A 16,567-nucleotide genomic window follows, 5' to 3' on the forward strand; every position below is an offset into this window, starting at 1 on the left:
CTTCACAAGGGGGCGCAAATTCCGCATACAAACGGCAATTATTGATATGTCATGATGCCAATTGAAAACCATTTTATAAATAGCATTTTTTGGGAGGTGGAAGGGGGGGGGGGGGTCAGGGGCCACTGTGGAGCTGCACTTATAGCGCATACCAGAAACCACCACACGTTTAATCCAAAAAGCTTCTTCAATTCTAAATTTTAAGTAGATCGTCTCCCTGTCCGTGTACCCTGGGGGTGGTCACATGTGGGTTTTGGTGATGGTGTTGTTTTTGTTTACAGGTGTGGCTGGTGACTGAGCGTTTGGAACAACAACTGGTTGGTCACCTGACAATGTCCAAATTCTGAACAAAGAGGACCGCTGGTTTTAAAGAGGTGTAAGCGAAGACAGATGAAGTTGAGCCGTTAGCATGTTGCTAAGCTAAACACTACAAAGTGAATCCACAAAAGTTGAATCACGGCAACTGGACTCTTCGCATTTGTTGAAGACGTTTCACCTTCAATCCAAAAGGCTTCTTCAGTTCTCCATTTTTGGATTAAAGGTGAAACGCAACCAAAGAGTCCAGTTCAAATATTATTTTGGGCCACATCTACAAACAGCCAGGCCTATATGTTTGTTTTAAAAATAAAAAAATAGCCTTGGAGCACAAAAGTTAGCCCAGCCCAGATGTAGCTGCACGCTAACGAGTAGTGGAACCTTTTTAATCAATGCTTTGATTGTTCACCAAATAACAAGTAAGCTGCATGCTCATTTGGACATTGTCATAATGGCGTGATCTCCCGCAGGCTTCATCCCAGCTTGCTCACACCCAGCTTGGCGTCTCAAAGCGGGGGGAACGTGTTCCTGGCTCAATTCCCCCGCAGGGTCTTGGCGAGGACTGCGGGGCCGCCTAATTGACTACATTGTATTCTCTACAGCGGAGTCGGCGCCGCCTCGGGAGAGAAGAAGCTCGAATGAAACCCTTAGTTCGCCCTCTAGCGCCAAGAGACTCATCAGACACCAAGTGCTGCACCTGGATGTGAGTAAGTGAAAGGAACAAGAGGATGGAAGCAGGAGAGGAAGAACAATCCTCAGGTGACACCACCTCACAGGCACCTTCTTAATTCCTGCTTCTTGCTGAAGTGGAAAACTGTGGTGGGATTATTACCTCCATTTTTAAAGCCACCTAAAAAGTGAGGTTAGGTTTAGTCTGCTCATTACCAGCTGAAGAACATCTCTAGAATCCGAGATCCGTCCAGCTATGTATTTTCTGCTCTCCCAGCTGACTTTAAGCGAGCGGTGGGGTGCATTCTGGACTGGTCATCAGCCAATCGCTAGGCACATATACGAAAACAAGCTTCACGCTTAAGGAGTCACACTGATGGACAAGTTTGAGTCTTTGATGAAGTGAGAACTAACATGCATGTTTTTGGAAAGTGGAAGGAAGCCGGAGTACCCACAGAAAACCCAAGCATGGGGAGAACGCGCAAATTCAACAGGATCCAAATTGTGAGGAAGAACTGCTGACCACAAACATTTTTTTTAAATAAATCAATAAATAGTGCACAACAATTCAACATCTTGAAAAATTACTCCATCCATCCATTTGCGATACCGCTTTTCCTCAAAAGGGTTTGGTGGAGCCTGTCCCAGAATAGTCAAATAATAGTTTTTAAAACCTTATAGTTTGTCTATAAAGCTCTGAACAGTTTTGGACCAAAATATATTCAAGACCTTTAAGTTCCCTGTGAGACTTCCGAACCCCTCAGGCTCATTGAATGGTTCCGGTACCACAACTGACCAAAGTGAAAAACAGCATTGTGTTACAATGCTTCTTAACAAGGAAGTCATAAGCAACGCATGCCAGCCTGTCCACCAAAAAAGAAGCGCTGTGTTGTGATCCGAGTGTCCGTCTATCATGGCGGACATGTCCCGCTAATAAGCGTTGCCATGGCAGCAGCCCTGGAAACTACCGAAGACATTTTTTCTGTTTAGTGTTTTCAAGACGCAAGAAATGAAAAGTGTGCCTGCCGTGGCTCTCTCCTCAACTCAATTAGCATCCATCCATTTTGTGAAGTGCTTCTTAACCTGTTCGTGACTGAAATTGAGATTGAAACTTCTGTTGAAATGCAGACACGGGTACACTGTGGACAGAGCACCAACTGATCACAGGCAATAGAGCAGAGGTGGGGGACTCCAGTCACGTGACTCAAGTCAGACTTAAGGCGCCATTTTTAGGACTTGCTCGGCTAAAACCTATGCAAGACTCCACTTGCTTCTCAGTGCAAAGTGGCCAATGTTTGAATGAATGTTGTGAATGAGCACACCTGTACAATTCGACTTACGACTTGCTTACGACGACTTAGCTTAGCTTGACCCGACTTTAGTGTAGACTCGACTTGAGTTTTTGCTCCAGTAACTTGAGACTTGACTGCAACCTGAAAATTAAGACTTGAAACTACAACCCCAATTCCAATGAAGTTGGGACATTGTGTTAAACATAAATAAAATCAGAATACAATGATTTGCAAATCATGTTCAACCTATATTTAATTGAATACACTACAAAGACAAGATATTTAATGTTCAAACTGATAAACTTGACAGTTTTTAGCAAATAATCATTAACTAAGTATTTTAGGGCTGCAACACGTTCCAAAAAAGCTGGGACAGGGTCATGTTTACCACTGTTTACATCACCTTTTCTTTTAACAACATTCAATAAACGTTTGGGAACTGAGGACACTAATTGTTGAAGCTTTGTAGGTGGAATTATTTCCCATTATTGCTCGATGTACAGCTTCAGCTGTCCAACAGTCCGGGGTCTCCGTTGTCGTATTTTACGCTTCACAATGCGCCACACATTTTCAATGGGAGACAGGTCTGGACTGCAGGCAGGCCAGTCTAGTACCCGCACTCTTTTACTACGAAGCCACGCTGTTATAACATGTGCCGAATGTGGTTTGGCATTGTCTTGCTGAAATAAGCAGTGGCGTCCATGAAAAAGACACTGCTTGGATGGCAGCATATGTTTCTCCAAAACCTGTACGTAGCTTTCAGCATTAATAGTGCCTTCACAGATGTGTAAGTTACCCATGCCATTGGCACAAACACAGCCCCGTAGCATCACAGATGCTGGCTTTGCAACTTTGCGTCCATAACAGTCCAGATGGTTCTTTTCCTCTTTGGCCCGGAGGACACGACGTCCACAATTTCCGAAAACAATTTGAAATGTGGACTCGTCGGACCACAGAACACTTTTCCACTTTGCATCGGTCCATCTCAGATGAGCTCGGGCCCAGAGAAGCCGGCGGCATTTCTGGGTGTTGTTGATAAATGGCTTTTGCTTTGCATAGTTGCACTTACGGATGTAGCGCCGCACTGTATTTACTGGACATTGGTTTTCTGAAGTATTCCTGAGCCCGTGTGGTGATATCCTTTACACATTGATGTCAGGGATCGAAGGTCACGGGCATTCAATGTTGGTTTTCGGCCTTGCCGCTTACATGCAGTGATTTCTCCAGATTCTCTGAACCTTTTGATGATATTATGGACCATAGATGATGAAATCCCTAAATTCCTTGCAATTGTACGTTGAGGTTTAGGTTTAGGTTTATCAGTTTATTTTTGAAAGGGGACAATGCAATTTCATAAAACACATGAAGTACACATGGTTAAAAAAGCCAGAATTAGCCAGAAGTCTAGTTTCCATCTAGGAACATTGTCCTTAAACTGTTCAACTATTTTCTCACGCACTTGTCCACAAAGAGGTGAACCTCGCCCAATCTTTGCTTGTGAACGACTGAGCAATTCAGGGTAACTCCTTTTCTACCCAATCATGGCACGCACCTGTTCACCTGTGGGATGTTCCAAACAGGTGTTTGATGAGCATTCCTCAGTCTTTTTTGCCACCTGTCCCAGCTTTTTTGGAATGTGTTGCAGCCATAAAATTCGAAGTTAATGATTATTTGCTAAAAACAATAAAGTTCATCAGTTTGAACATTAAATGTCTTGTCTTTGTCGTGTATTCAATTAAATATAGGTTGAACATGATTTGAAAATCATTGTATTCTGTTTAACACAACGTCCCAACGTGTTTAAAGCATGTGTGAGGAATACAACTATTTGTTTTAAATAATTTTACATGGCCTGTCTATGTCACAGATTTTCACCTTTCATGGGCGAGTCTGGAATGTATCCTGCATGATGAACGGGGGGGTGTCACTGTAATTTCAAAAAATAAATAAATCCATCTTCATCACTTTCTCCTCCTCCTCATCCAAGCGGCTTCATTTCCTATTTCTGCTCCCTCCCATCACTCCTCAACCTACACTTTAGGACACTTCCTTTCCTCGCCGCCGTCGTCTCTGGCCTACATCAGATAACGCTGCGTGTGCGTGTGCACGCGCGTGTTTGCGGGTGTGCACGTGTAGGCTCATTCATCTCCTCGTGCGCTAGCATCCATTCACAAAGGCTGATAGTGCACAACGATAAAGAGGAGAAAAACGGAGCGGCGGAGGGGAGGAAGATGAAGGGATGAGTGGGCGATGGAAGGACGCAAAGAAAGGAGAGATGAGCAGAGGAAGCAATGATGAGAGGTGAGGACGAGGGAAACGGATAAGGAAGAAAAAGGGATTACGGAGATGGAAGGATGAGAAAGGGGGAGTCATGAGGAAGAAGGGGTGAGAAAGATGAGGCGAGACGGGAGGAGGAAGAAAAAGGTGAGATGAATGAGTGAGGGGAGGAGAGGAAGATGAAGGGATGATGGGGAGAAAGGGGGATAAGGCAGAAGGATTAAGGTGAAGGAAGGATGAGGAATCGATGAGTCGAATGAGGGCGAGGAAGTAGGAGTGAGGAAGAGATTGCAGCTGGAGGAGGAGAGGAAGATGAAGGGCTGATGAAGGGGGAGTGAAGGGAGCGGTGCAGCGAGGAGAAGATTGCAGCTGGAGGAGGAAAAGAGGATTGGAAGGAGACAGTGTGGGAGCGAGGGATTACAAAGGACAGTAGGTGAGAGAAAAACGAGAAAAGACAAAGTCAAATAAGTTCAGCATCAAAGTGGACAAAAACAGAATGAAGGGAAGAAGAGATGAAGGAAGAAGAATGAAGGGAAGAACGGGAAAAGCGGGGGAGGGAAAGAAGGAGGGATGAAGCGTGACAGTAATTAGAAGAGGGAGGAGAGTAATGAACCACACAGCAAGAAAGAGGGATGAGGAAGGAAGCAAGCAAAAAAGATGAAAAGACTCCGATGTAGGAAAGTAGAAAGAAAAAAAATCTAATGAGAAATGTTTAACACCAAAAAAAAAAACACAATTAAAGTGATCAACGTTCCCTAAACAAAATGCCGACGACCACGAGTCACCGACGCGTGCTTTGATGCGACATGCTACATGCGTGTTCACATGGAAACATGCAGTGATAAGCTCAAAATTCAAATGCTCCACTGACAATGTACACACGTGTGTCCATTTAACCAGGACCAACTTTTACATTTTATTCCCTGATGTCTTTGTTACTGTGCATATATTTGCATTCATAAAGTGCCGTGGAAAATAATTGGCCCCTGTCTCAAATTCGTAATTTTTTATTTTTTTTGCATAGTTTCCCCACTTGAGCGCCTCAATCTAATTCAAGTCCAGACTTTGACACGCTACTCCAAAACCTTGTTTGTTTTTTAAGCCATTCAGAAGTTGACTTGCGGTCGTGTTTTGGAACGTTGTCCAGTGTGCTTCAGCTTGAGGTCACAAACCGATGGTTCAAAGTTTTCCGGTAAAGAGCAGAACTCATCGTTCCATTAATCACACAGCAAGTCGTCCAGGTCCTGAAGGAGCAACGCTGCCCCAGATCACCTGACTACCACCACCATGTTTGAGTGTCGGTATGATGTTCTTTTTCTGAAATGCTGCTTTACATTTACACCAGATGTAACGAGACACACACATTCCAAAAAAGTTCAACTTTCATCTCGTCAGTCCATAGAATAATTTTTTTTTGGGGGGCTAAAAGTACGCTGAGTCTTTGTTCTTTTTGGTCAGCAGTGGTTTTCGCCTTGAAACTCTGCCATGGATGCAATTTTTGCACAGTGGATCTGTGGATAAAAACAGACACACGGTATGTGGCCATAACAACCGGAAAACTTGGTTTGTGGATGTGTGGGTCATGAGGCTGGATCGCAGGGCACTTGTCCATGAAACCTCAGAGTTGGTGCAGAAAAATTCATTATACATGCAACGAATAGAATCATGAATATAGTAATAAAGTAAATAATACACTGGCGAGAAGTCGCCACCAGGCTGCAACTGTTTTGTTTTGGGTTTTTTTAAGATTTTTTGCTTTACTCCAATAATAAAGATGAGGAAAAACAAACTCTTTACTCAATAAATTACTTCCCCTTATCATAAATTCCACTCCATATACAATCTTTTGCCTTGTACACTGTATACACTACACGCTTATTTATTACCGGTTATGCGCTTCTCGTTAGAAGCAATCGGCAATTTGTTGCCTTGAGCATGTGTTGTGTTGTGTTGTGCCAATAAGTTGGAATCCAAAAATGAATAAATAAATAAAGAGAGAGAGGATGGCAAAGATTCCTGGGAAAGCATCCAAACTGCGTGATTCAGCCCATCAATGAAGACGAGGCCCAGCCCACACAGTCCGTCTGCGTGTGTGTGTTTGCGTGCGCGCGGGTGTGTGAATGAAATAAAGTATCAACCCGGTTTAGCATCAAAATATGATAAATGTGCGACTTTGGCGTGGAGACAACGCGGACAGGGCAGGTTTATCCACGCCGCCTCCGCTTTGCACTGATGGATTGTGGGAAGTGATGACACACGACAACTTGCATCCAGTCCGAGACGCTTATGGGGCAAACGCAGCCAAAATTCTGCACTCCACTGGCTTTTTAACCTACGTGCTACTTCCTGTCGTACTTCCTGTATGATGTCGTGACTACATCCTGTGTTATGACACAACTTCCCGTCCTGCTTCTTGGGTTAGACTGCTGCTACTTCCTCTTACGCCGCCGCTACTTCCTCTCATACTTCCTGTGGCACACCTGCTAAATTCTGAGGGCATGAGCCAAAATTGGAGGGCATGCGGGTCAGTCCCCTGAAGCCGGGCATCTTGACCTCAGCCGGCGCACGACGACACAACACGACCTCATTAGGGTGGCGCGTGAGCTCGAGCCCAATGCCAGCTGACTGACTGGTTGTTGGTCAATGTCAGGGAACATACTGTATATATGGACAAACAGGTGTTCACACCGATGGACAATTTCTTCGTCTTCAATGAAGCTAACACGCTAACAGGCTAACCTGCTAACTCCAGATTCTAACCAGTAAACCTGAGAACTGTGAGGCAGACATGCAAACCGCTTTGTCACCGCGCTGCCTCAAAGTGAAGGAACTACAACAAAATGGAGCCTATCAAGAAGCGAGCACAGATGAAAATATAAATGGCAACACGTCAATGGGTTAGGGTGCGTGCGCGCAAACTGTTGAATGTGCCTCAGGGTAATCTGCATCATGATGATGATGATGATGATGATGATGATGACTGTTGTTGCATTTGTCGTGTTGTGTTGTTGTTATTGTGTTTGTGTGTACGTGCGTCAGTGCGTGTGTGCACCAGCTGCTGGAGTGCGCGTGCTGCTATAATGTTATATGTGCCCTAAAGCTTGTGTGTGTGTGTGTGTGTGTGTGTGTGTGTGTGAGTGTGTGTGTGTGTGTGTGTGTAGGGGGACATCGAGACCCCACTGCAGGACGCTGGAAGGAGGGCGCAGTGGCGCACGTATGCGTGTGAGTATACGTGGCTATGCGTTTGTGTGTTTTTGCAAGTGTCTGTGCGCTCTGTGTGTGTGTGTGTGTGTGTGTATGTATGTACTGTATTTATGTACATTTGTGTGTGCAAGTTTGTGTGTATTATTGTACATTGTTTGTGTGTTTGTTTGTGTGCATGTGTATTTAAATGAATGTACATGCATGTGTGTGTGTGTGTGTGTTTGTGTGTGTATAAATGTATGTGTGCATGCATGTGTGTGTGTGCGTGTTTGCATGTTTGCATGTGTGTGAGAGTGTGTGCTTGTGTGTGCTTGCATGTATTCATATGTGTGTGAATGTGTGCGCGTGACTGTGTGTGCGTGTGTGTGTGTGTGTGCGTGTGTGTGTGTGTGTGCGTGCATGTTTTGACAAATGTCCCACGTGAGTCACACCTCTGGAACTTGGCAGCACAAACACACACACACACACGCACGCACACTGACACACACGCACATCAATGACAGAAGGGTCAAAGACACGTTTATGCACACAGTGTGTGTGTGTGTGTGTGTGTGTGCTTGTGCGTGTGTGGGCGTGAAGGGCAAAGCCGGCGTCAGGTGTCGTGCGCGCGTGTACTCACCGTGTGCGTGAGGCTCTTCTTCTTCTCCTCCTCCTGGCGCTGCTCTCTCACTCCATCCATCCGTCATCCCTCCGCCGGACATCCTTTTCCTCGTCACCCCCGTGGCGGGACGGCGTCCTCGGCATCCGGACGCGTCATGTCGCACACGTATTTCCGCACACCCCGAGAAGCCAAAGATGAGGTCTGCTCGGCTCGGCTCGACTCGACTCGGCTGCGGCGGCGTGGCTACATGTTGCTGCTGCCGCCTCAGCGTCTGTTTCTCGCCCGCCCGCCCGCCTCGACACTTCTTGGCTTAACATTCAGTATGTACCCCCGTTGCCTAGCAACCTCTCTCCACCGCCCTCTCTCTCGCCTCGGCCCCTCCCCTACCCGCCTGGCTCGCTACACGTGTTGAATGCAAACGAAGTCGCCGCCACCGCGTCCTTCCTTTCCTGCCTCCTCGGCTCCTTCGCTCCGCTCCTGACGCTTGGCGGCCCACGCAGGAGCTGGCAACAGCGAAGAATTCCAGTACACACTTTGACCCCTTAACCCTGCCTTGAAACCTTGACATGAAACCCTTACCCGAAATGTGAAACCATATCCCTTGTTTGAAACCCTTAACCAGGAGGCCTCAAAACCCCAACTTTGAAACCTTAACCCTTGCTTGAAAACATACACATGTTGAATGCCAACATGCCATCCTGCCTGCATCCTTTCCTGCCTCCTTGCCTCCTTTGACCGCTCAAGCCTTTGCAGTGCTGGCTAAAATGAAGACATCTAATGCAGACTTACATTTGGAATCTCTATCTTATTCTTCGTCTTCATCATCATCATCATCATCATCATCATGGAGTTGGTCTTTATCCCGCGGTTGGTTCTCCAGCCTCCAAGAGGCGCCGTCCCGCGTGCCGCGTCCTCCTCCTGACGTCAACAGAAAGATCCAAAAGTCGGCCGGTCAGGTATTGGCGACACGTCTAAAAATAGAACAAAAAAAACATCTAAAAATAGACTTATGTGATGGAGCACGTCTTGATTCTTGTTTACTTGCGCTTGCAAAGACAATTTTTTTTGTAAATAAATACAAATCAACTAAGAGGACATCATTAGTCGCTACAAAATTTTAAAAGAAATCTATACCGGCAAAAAAAACAAAAAAAACATCAAGGATTCCACTTCCTCTCTCCACCTACGCTTTTCAAACCTTACTTTGCAACCGTAACCACGGGTCCAAACCGTAGAGAGACTTACTTTGGCTCGAAACCCAAAACCTGGTTTGAAACCCTACTTTGAAACTCTAACCTTTGTTTAAAACCCTAACCCTGACTCAAAACACTTCTTTGAAAGCCCTAAGTCTGGTCTGAAATCCTAAACGTGCTTTGAAACCCTAATTTGAACCTCTGACCTCTGTTTGAAACCCTAACTCTGGCTTGAAACCTTATTTCAAACCCCTAATCATGGCCCAAAACCCTAACTTTGGTTTTCAACCCTAACCCTGGTTTAAAACCCCAAAGCTGGCTTGAAAGTCGAACCCTAACCTTCATCTGGAACCCTAATTTGGCATGCCAGAACTGGAAGTGACATCGCAACCAGTGCAAGTGCAATGCAGGGCAGCATTGTCCTGCATGTGCGAGTCCAGTGCACATTTTCTTTTGTTGCGCGAGCGGTCGTAATGGCGGGAAAGTATGGAAGGCGCTAATGCGAGCGGCATTATTTTTTCTTTCTCTTCATTTCCGCGGGTTTAATGTTCCTCATCCTGCCACTTTTGTGACCCGGGGAGGCGCCGCGGTGATAACGAGCAACAAATAATGCGCGGCGCTCGATGGAGAACGGCGGGAATGCAGCGCTCCCGACATCCATTAGCGAGCCGCCGAGACGAGGCCGGGTGAGGTCGGGGTCGCTTCTTTCGCGCTTCTGCTGAGCTCGGCTCTGAAACTTCCTGTTCTAGTTTGCCCATATTTACATGGAAATGTGGAACATGAGCAGTGAAGGGAAGTGACTACGTACATACGTATACTCCATTACTGTACTCACATTTACATATACAGTAATTCATCATTTATATTTGGCAACTAAAATCCCTTCCGCTTGAACTTTCTTTCGCAAAAATCTAATTTTCCTTGCTTTTTGGCTGAGAAACCGGTGTTTTTGGTGCAAACAACCCATGTTCTACTGCTGATTACTAAAGCAAAGAAAAATGTAAAAACAAACTTTTTTTTTCTGGTTAAAGACAAGAAGAGTCTATTCTTTCTTATATTCTGTGGGACTTCATTGAAAGATGAGTCAAAATGCTTTCAAACGGCTGGCAATATGTACAGTGTGCGGATGTACTGTATGTATGACTTACTCTTCTTCTTCTTTCGGCTTGTCCCGTCTTGGGGTCTTGTGAAAATGAACAACAGTGAGCATAAAGAGCACCAGTTTGCAACTTGCAAAAACTCCGTCTCATGTGAAAAACACATTCGGGTCAAGGTGTATTTTTTCAGTTGCACGTTGTTTTGATTGTGATTCCCAACCACTGTGCCGTTAAATGTGATGCGAGAGATCATCAGGTGTGCCGTGGGAAACGATCCGTTTTCACTTAATTGCTCGAGAAATTATTTCTTTTTAGCTTGATTATAGCTTTTTAAGCCTGACTGCAATAAAATAAATAAATCTATCAATAGTGTTTCAGAACGGTCTTTATATCAGATTGGTCCTTGACTAAACACGTCCAGAATTCACAGAGTAAATTGAGATGAACTCGTCATTATTTCAGTAAGGGCTGTCACTATTTAATCTTTTCAGAATTTATTATGCTAACAACTATTCCAGCGAGTAGCCCCCTCCCCCCAAAAAAAGTTTTTTGTTTGTTTGTTTCTTTTGTTTCTTTCTTTGTTTTCTTTTTCTTTTTTCTTCTCATTTATGAGTGGTGGACATCTGTACTTAAACTACATATGTTGGTACCGAGTGTATGGTATAAATTCTGTGTTTTTGAGCCAACAAAATTAGCTAATGCTAAACGCTTAGCAATCGCGATTAGCATTAGCGCATTAGCGATTACCATTTTAGGTAAAAAAAAAAAAAAAAAGGAAAACGCTACCTACCATTCAGCTCACTCATACATCATGTTATATGTAAATTACACATCTAATAGTGTCTTAAAAATCACTTACAGATGCTCCTCTGACGTTATTGGCAATATTTTCTCTGGTGCAATACGGCGTGCGTTTGCAATACATGTCCGTGTGAAACATGGCGGTTGACGCAAATATGGTTCCGGACGGAATATTTATTTTGGTCTCGACGGCGTTTCGAGGCAGAAATTTAAGACCTATTTAAGAAGTTGACTTTATTTGAGTTAGTCGATTTTTAGGGGGGGGGGGGAGGGTTTTCCAGAACAAACCCCAAAATGAAGTTATGTTTACCTTGTTTTTATCAGTGTGTATATAAAAATGAATGTAGTACAATATACAGATAAATGAAAACGAGTCATTTGTTTAGGCACCCTAATAACAGTAACACTAGCAGTTTTGCTTTCTTTGGAGCCATACTGATTGCTCATTTAGAGCAAAAAAACAAACATACCTGCAAAATAAAGCGATTCCACAGTAATTTTCTCCTTTTTTAATTTACATTTAGCAGTGGCCGCTGTCATTGCCACTTATTGCACCAACAACACTTCTAATCAAGAAAAATCGTTACAATTAGACTTTGACATATCAACCCCCCGCCAACCCCCCCCCCCCCCCCAAAAAAAAAAAAAAAAAAAAAACAAGAACAATTTTAAACTTGAACAGCCCCGATAGCAAATTCCTTTGACTTCATCTACTTCCTGTCAATGAAGCGACAGCGATGTCGCCCCGCGGCAGACGTGATGATTGAGCGGACGTCCGGCGAGACGAAAGCGCATCGGGATGGTGAATTAAACATGAAGGTAAACACGGGGCTCGCGATGGATGCGCTGAAGAAGGAAGAACGCCGATTTTCCTGGATGTGAATTTTGGAGGCGGCCCGCTGCATCAGCCTATTTTGGCCCACCTCCGGCACTAAAAGCTCTGACATAATAAAAAGGGTTATTACCTGACAGGCGTTGCGCTAAGGTGGCTTTCATTTTTAACTGCAGTATGGGATTATGCAGAACCACTTGGAAGTCACTCCTGAAAACATCAAAGAAGAAAAGGCACAAACAGTGGAATGCAAAGAGGGTTGTGCGGACGGGGGGGGGGGGGGATGTGTCGCCAGTAGGGGGCGTTCATGGTCCCCAAAAAGCAGGTTGAAATGTTTTGAGTTTTGTGTTGGTGGCAGCGGTTCGTTTGAGGCCAATGAGGCTCCGATTAGTGTAATGGGACAGACTGTAATGGAATGGCCGCGCCGGAAAAATGAGAGCAATTCCAGGCGAATAAAGACGTCGTTAAGGGAGGGGCCGACTTACACGCTTCGCCACGCCGCCATCTTTGTTGAATTGGAAAGTGATGTCATCAACGTGGGACCTTAAACTAACGAGCATGTTTCGGCGGTTTTCAGCCAGCTGACCCACGGCGCCGTCTTCAGTCTTTACGGCGGCGCCTCGGTCGTACGTCCTCGTTTTGCCCAGGGAGGCAGGAGGACATCGGCCACATCGACGCTGACACATTTCCGCTCCGTTGAGCCTCCGCGCTGTGATCGTTCGACGCTCCTGGGCCGCGGCGCTCGCCCGGCCGCCTCGGCTCCGTCTTCAGGCGCCTCCTGGCGGGGCTCGTTAATCATGATTAGTGTTTCTGTGGAAGAAGTTCATTAGCGGTACCTGGAGCACACCTGCTGTGACACCACCGGCCGCCACCTGAGGAGGGAAATCAGGACAGCGTGACAGCACTTTTAGAAAGAAAGAAAGAATGAAAGAAAAGACTGGAATAAAAGAACCTCTGTGTGCGTCCTGCAGTGCGTTGTGGGATAACAAACGCTCTTGCTCCTCCTCAACTGACTCCACAATTCCATGTTGAAGTGAGTTGAGGAGCTTCACGATGTGCTTTGCCGCCATCTTGCGGCATCTATTGGCAATTATAAACCTTTCAATAGGGGGCATCAATTACTTTCGGATTTTTGTTATTCACGGCAAGGCTTGGTCCCAAACCCGGGAATGTCAAAGTGTTCCAATAATTTGCCCAAAAAAACCCGACCGAAAAAGGACTCTAATTGCCTATATTAATATTTTAAACACAAAATATTCACCAAATTATGATCGCATAATATTACTCAAACTCATTCCTCTTAAATAAATGGCTTGCATATTATTTGATTCTGAAAGTGTCTGTGTGTACGCGCGTGTATGTACATGGGTTTGTGTGTGTGTGTGTGCGTGTGTGTGTGTGTGTGTGCGTGCGTGTGGCCAACAAGCCTGCAGCGCGAGCACTCATCTTTTAAGCGCTTCGTCTGTGCCTCACATTCCAAGTTGACGTGAGAGGAAAAGTTGAGCCGACAAAAGATGAAATTTAAATGCTTGCCAGCCCGCCGGCGCCCGCGTCTGCTTTTGAACGCTGGCTAAATCTTGCGTGTGCGTACTGTGCGCGTGTGTTTAATGGCTTGGAAATGGCGGCGTGTGAGGCCGAGAGCTCGTTTACCCGCTAAAAGTAAACGTGGAACTAGAAAATAGAAACTCTCCTCAGGCCGCGGGGGCGTCGCTCGTGGAGGGCTAATGACGGGGTGGCGACTATTCGCAAAGAGCACTCTGGGTAATGAAGACGGCTGCGATGTTGCAGTTTTTTCAAGTCAGCGTCGTGGGGACCATTTGTGGTCAAGTTTCATTTAGACAACAATAGTGCTTTGCAGCCATCTCGTGGCATCTTGGTATCAGGGAACTAAGCTGAATTGAGTTGAGGAGTTTCATTTCGACAAAGGTAGTGCTTTGCTGCCATCTCGTGGCGTTTTGGTGTCAACGAACTATGCTGAAATGAGTAGAGGAAGTTTGCTTTGACCAAAGATAGTGCTTTGCCGCCATCTTGTGTCAACGTGGAGTACAGCAACTATGTTGGGGTCAGACGAGGAGTTTGATTTAGACAAAATTAGTTTTTTTGCTGCCATCTTGCTGCATCTTGGTCTCAAGGAACTTTGTTGAGGTGAGTTGAGGAGTTTCACTTCGACAACAGTAATCAGAATCAGAATCATCTTTATTTGCCAAGTATGTCCACAAGGAATTTGTCTCCGGTAGTTGGAGCCGCTCGAGTACAACAGACAGTCAATTTACAGAACACTTTGGAGACATAAAGACATTGACAAAAAACAATTGTGCAAAAAGATGCAGAGTCCTCGAGCACTTAGAGCAGTTCGAATGACTAATATCGCAATAGTCCGGTGCAATGACCGTTGTGCAAAGGGCGCTGACACTTCAAGGAGTGCATGCGGTTTAAAGTGACGAGTAGTGCGATAATCTGGGACAATGGTTGTGCAAATGTTGCAGATGCTCCTCAATCAGTGTGCAAATGGGGCAGATGCTACTCTGGCATGAGTGGCCAGTATATGCAAATAGTGCAGCATGGCGAGACAACTACAGCGAGTGCACGAGTATACATCATTGGCCCCACAGAAATGTGACAACGAACTCAAGTCAAAACAATTGCCAGCTTGTTGTAATGGAATTATAGGTTAGCTGTTGAAGAAGTTGATTGCAAGAGGGAAGAAGCTGTTGGAATGTCTACTAGTTCTAGTTTGCATTGATCGGTAGCGCCTACCTGAGGGAAGGAGATGGAAGAGCTGGTGACCGGGGTGGGGAGGGTCCGAGAGGATTTTGCACGCCCTTGTCTTAGTTCTGGCAGCGTGCAAGTCCTCAAGGGTGGGTAGGGGGGTACCGACAATCCTTTCAGCAGTTTTGATTGTCCGTTGCAGTCGGAGGTTGTCCTTTTTTGTAGCAGCACCAAACCAGACCGTGATGGAAGAACACAGGACCGATTCGATGACCGCTGTGCAGAACTGTCTCAGCAGCTCCGGTGGCAGGCCGTGCTTTCTCAGAAGCCGCAGGAAGTACATCCTCTGCTGGGCCTTTTTGAGGACGGAGTTGATGTTGGTCGCCCACTTCAGGTCCTGGGAGACTGTAATTCCCAGGAACTTGAAGGTCTCGACGGTTGACACAAGGCAGCTGGACAACGTGAGGGGCAGCTGTGGCGAAGGATGCCTCCTGAAGTCCACGATCATCTCTACAGTCTTGAGCGTGTTCAGCTCCAGGTTGTGTCGGCCGCACCGCAGCTCCGGCCGCTCCGCTTCCTGTCGATATGCAGACTCGTCACCGTCCTTGATGAGGCCAATGACAGTGGTGTCATCTGCAAACTTCAGGAGTTTTACAGTCGGGTTGGCTGAGGTGCAGTCGTTCGTGTAGAGAGAGAAGAGCAGCGGAGAGAGGACACAACCTTGGGGCGCCCCAGTGCTGATGCTGCGTGTGGATGAGGTGGCCTCCCCCAGCCTGACCTGCCGTGTCCTGCCCGTCAGAAAGCTGTAAATCCACTGGCAGATGGCAGGTGAGACGCTGAGCTGGAGAAGCTTGGATGAAAGGAGTTCAGGGATGATGGTGTTGAACGCTGAGCTGAAGTCCACGAACAGGATCCACGCGTAGGTCCCTGCACTGTCGAGGTGTTCTAGGATGAAGTGCAGTCCCATGTTGACTGCATCATCCGCAGATCTGTTCGCTTGGTAGGCAAACTGCAGGGGGTCCAGCAGGGGACCTGTAACACTCTTGAGGTGGTCCAGCACGAGACGTTCAAAGGACTTCATGACCACAGATGTCAAAGCGACAGGCCTGTAGTCATTCAGAACCGAGATTGCAGGTTTCTTGGGGACTGGAATGATGGTGGAGCGTTTAATGCTTTGCGGCCATCTTGTAGCATCTATGGGCACTAGTTTTCAGTCTTTTTAGGGGGGGAGACATTTCACACGCAGGTCGGTGACATCAGGGGGCGCTCAAGGTCGAGGAGGACAACTCAGTGAGTCAAAATAGATTATGCGGCACATGCGCACACAGACACACACAGCATCAACACAAACGTGCACGTGTGAATTTTGACCTGGTTTATGCATTCACTTGCATCGATTTATAAAAAAATGTTCTGGTGAATTGAGGTGATGATGGAATCCGCACGGTGCCTGCCGCGTGAGTTGTTCACGGCGGCCACCAGAGGGTGCTGCCGCTGCCCCAACTCGCATGACGCACCAGAGAGGGAGAAGTCAATCAAATTTCGAAAAACCTTGTGCGTTTTGTGGTTGTCACGGC

General features: G+C 46.2%; 1 protein-coding gene across 8 annotated transcripts in view; it reads right to left on the minus strand.

Annotated features, from left to right (window-relative positions):
- grin2da (glutamate receptor, ionotropic, N-methyl D-aspartate 2D, a) overlaps positions 1–13,163 on the minus strand; it is a 62,296-nt gene extending 49,133 nt beyond the window's left edge. Inside the window, exons 1-3 of one of the 8 annotated variants that reach the window (XM_061760024.1) lie at positions 12,415–13,163; positions 10,700–10,734; positions 8,377–9,276 (exon numbers count right to left, since the gene is read on the minus strand). The gene's annotated coding sequence lies outside the window, so the exon portion shown is untranslated. Of the gene's footprint in view, positions 1–8,376; positions 9,330–10,699; positions 10,735–11,507; positions 11,592–12,414 lie in introns of those variants that run through there. The other 7 variants (XM_061760019.1, XM_061760025.1, XM_061760027.1 and 4 more) reach the window with 7 other exon arrangements.
- Positions 13,164–16,567: the final 3,404 nt, after the last annotated feature.

This window comes from Phyllopteryx taeniolatus, chromosome 21 (genome assembly GCF_024500385.1).
Source record: "Phyllopteryx taeniolatus isolate TA_2022b chromosome 21, UOR_Ptae_1.2, whole genome shotgun sequence".
In the NCBI taxonomy this organism is placed as follows: Eukaryota; Metazoa; Chordata; class Actinopteri; order Syngnathiformes; family Syngnathidae; genus Phyllopteryx; species Phyllopteryx taeniolatus.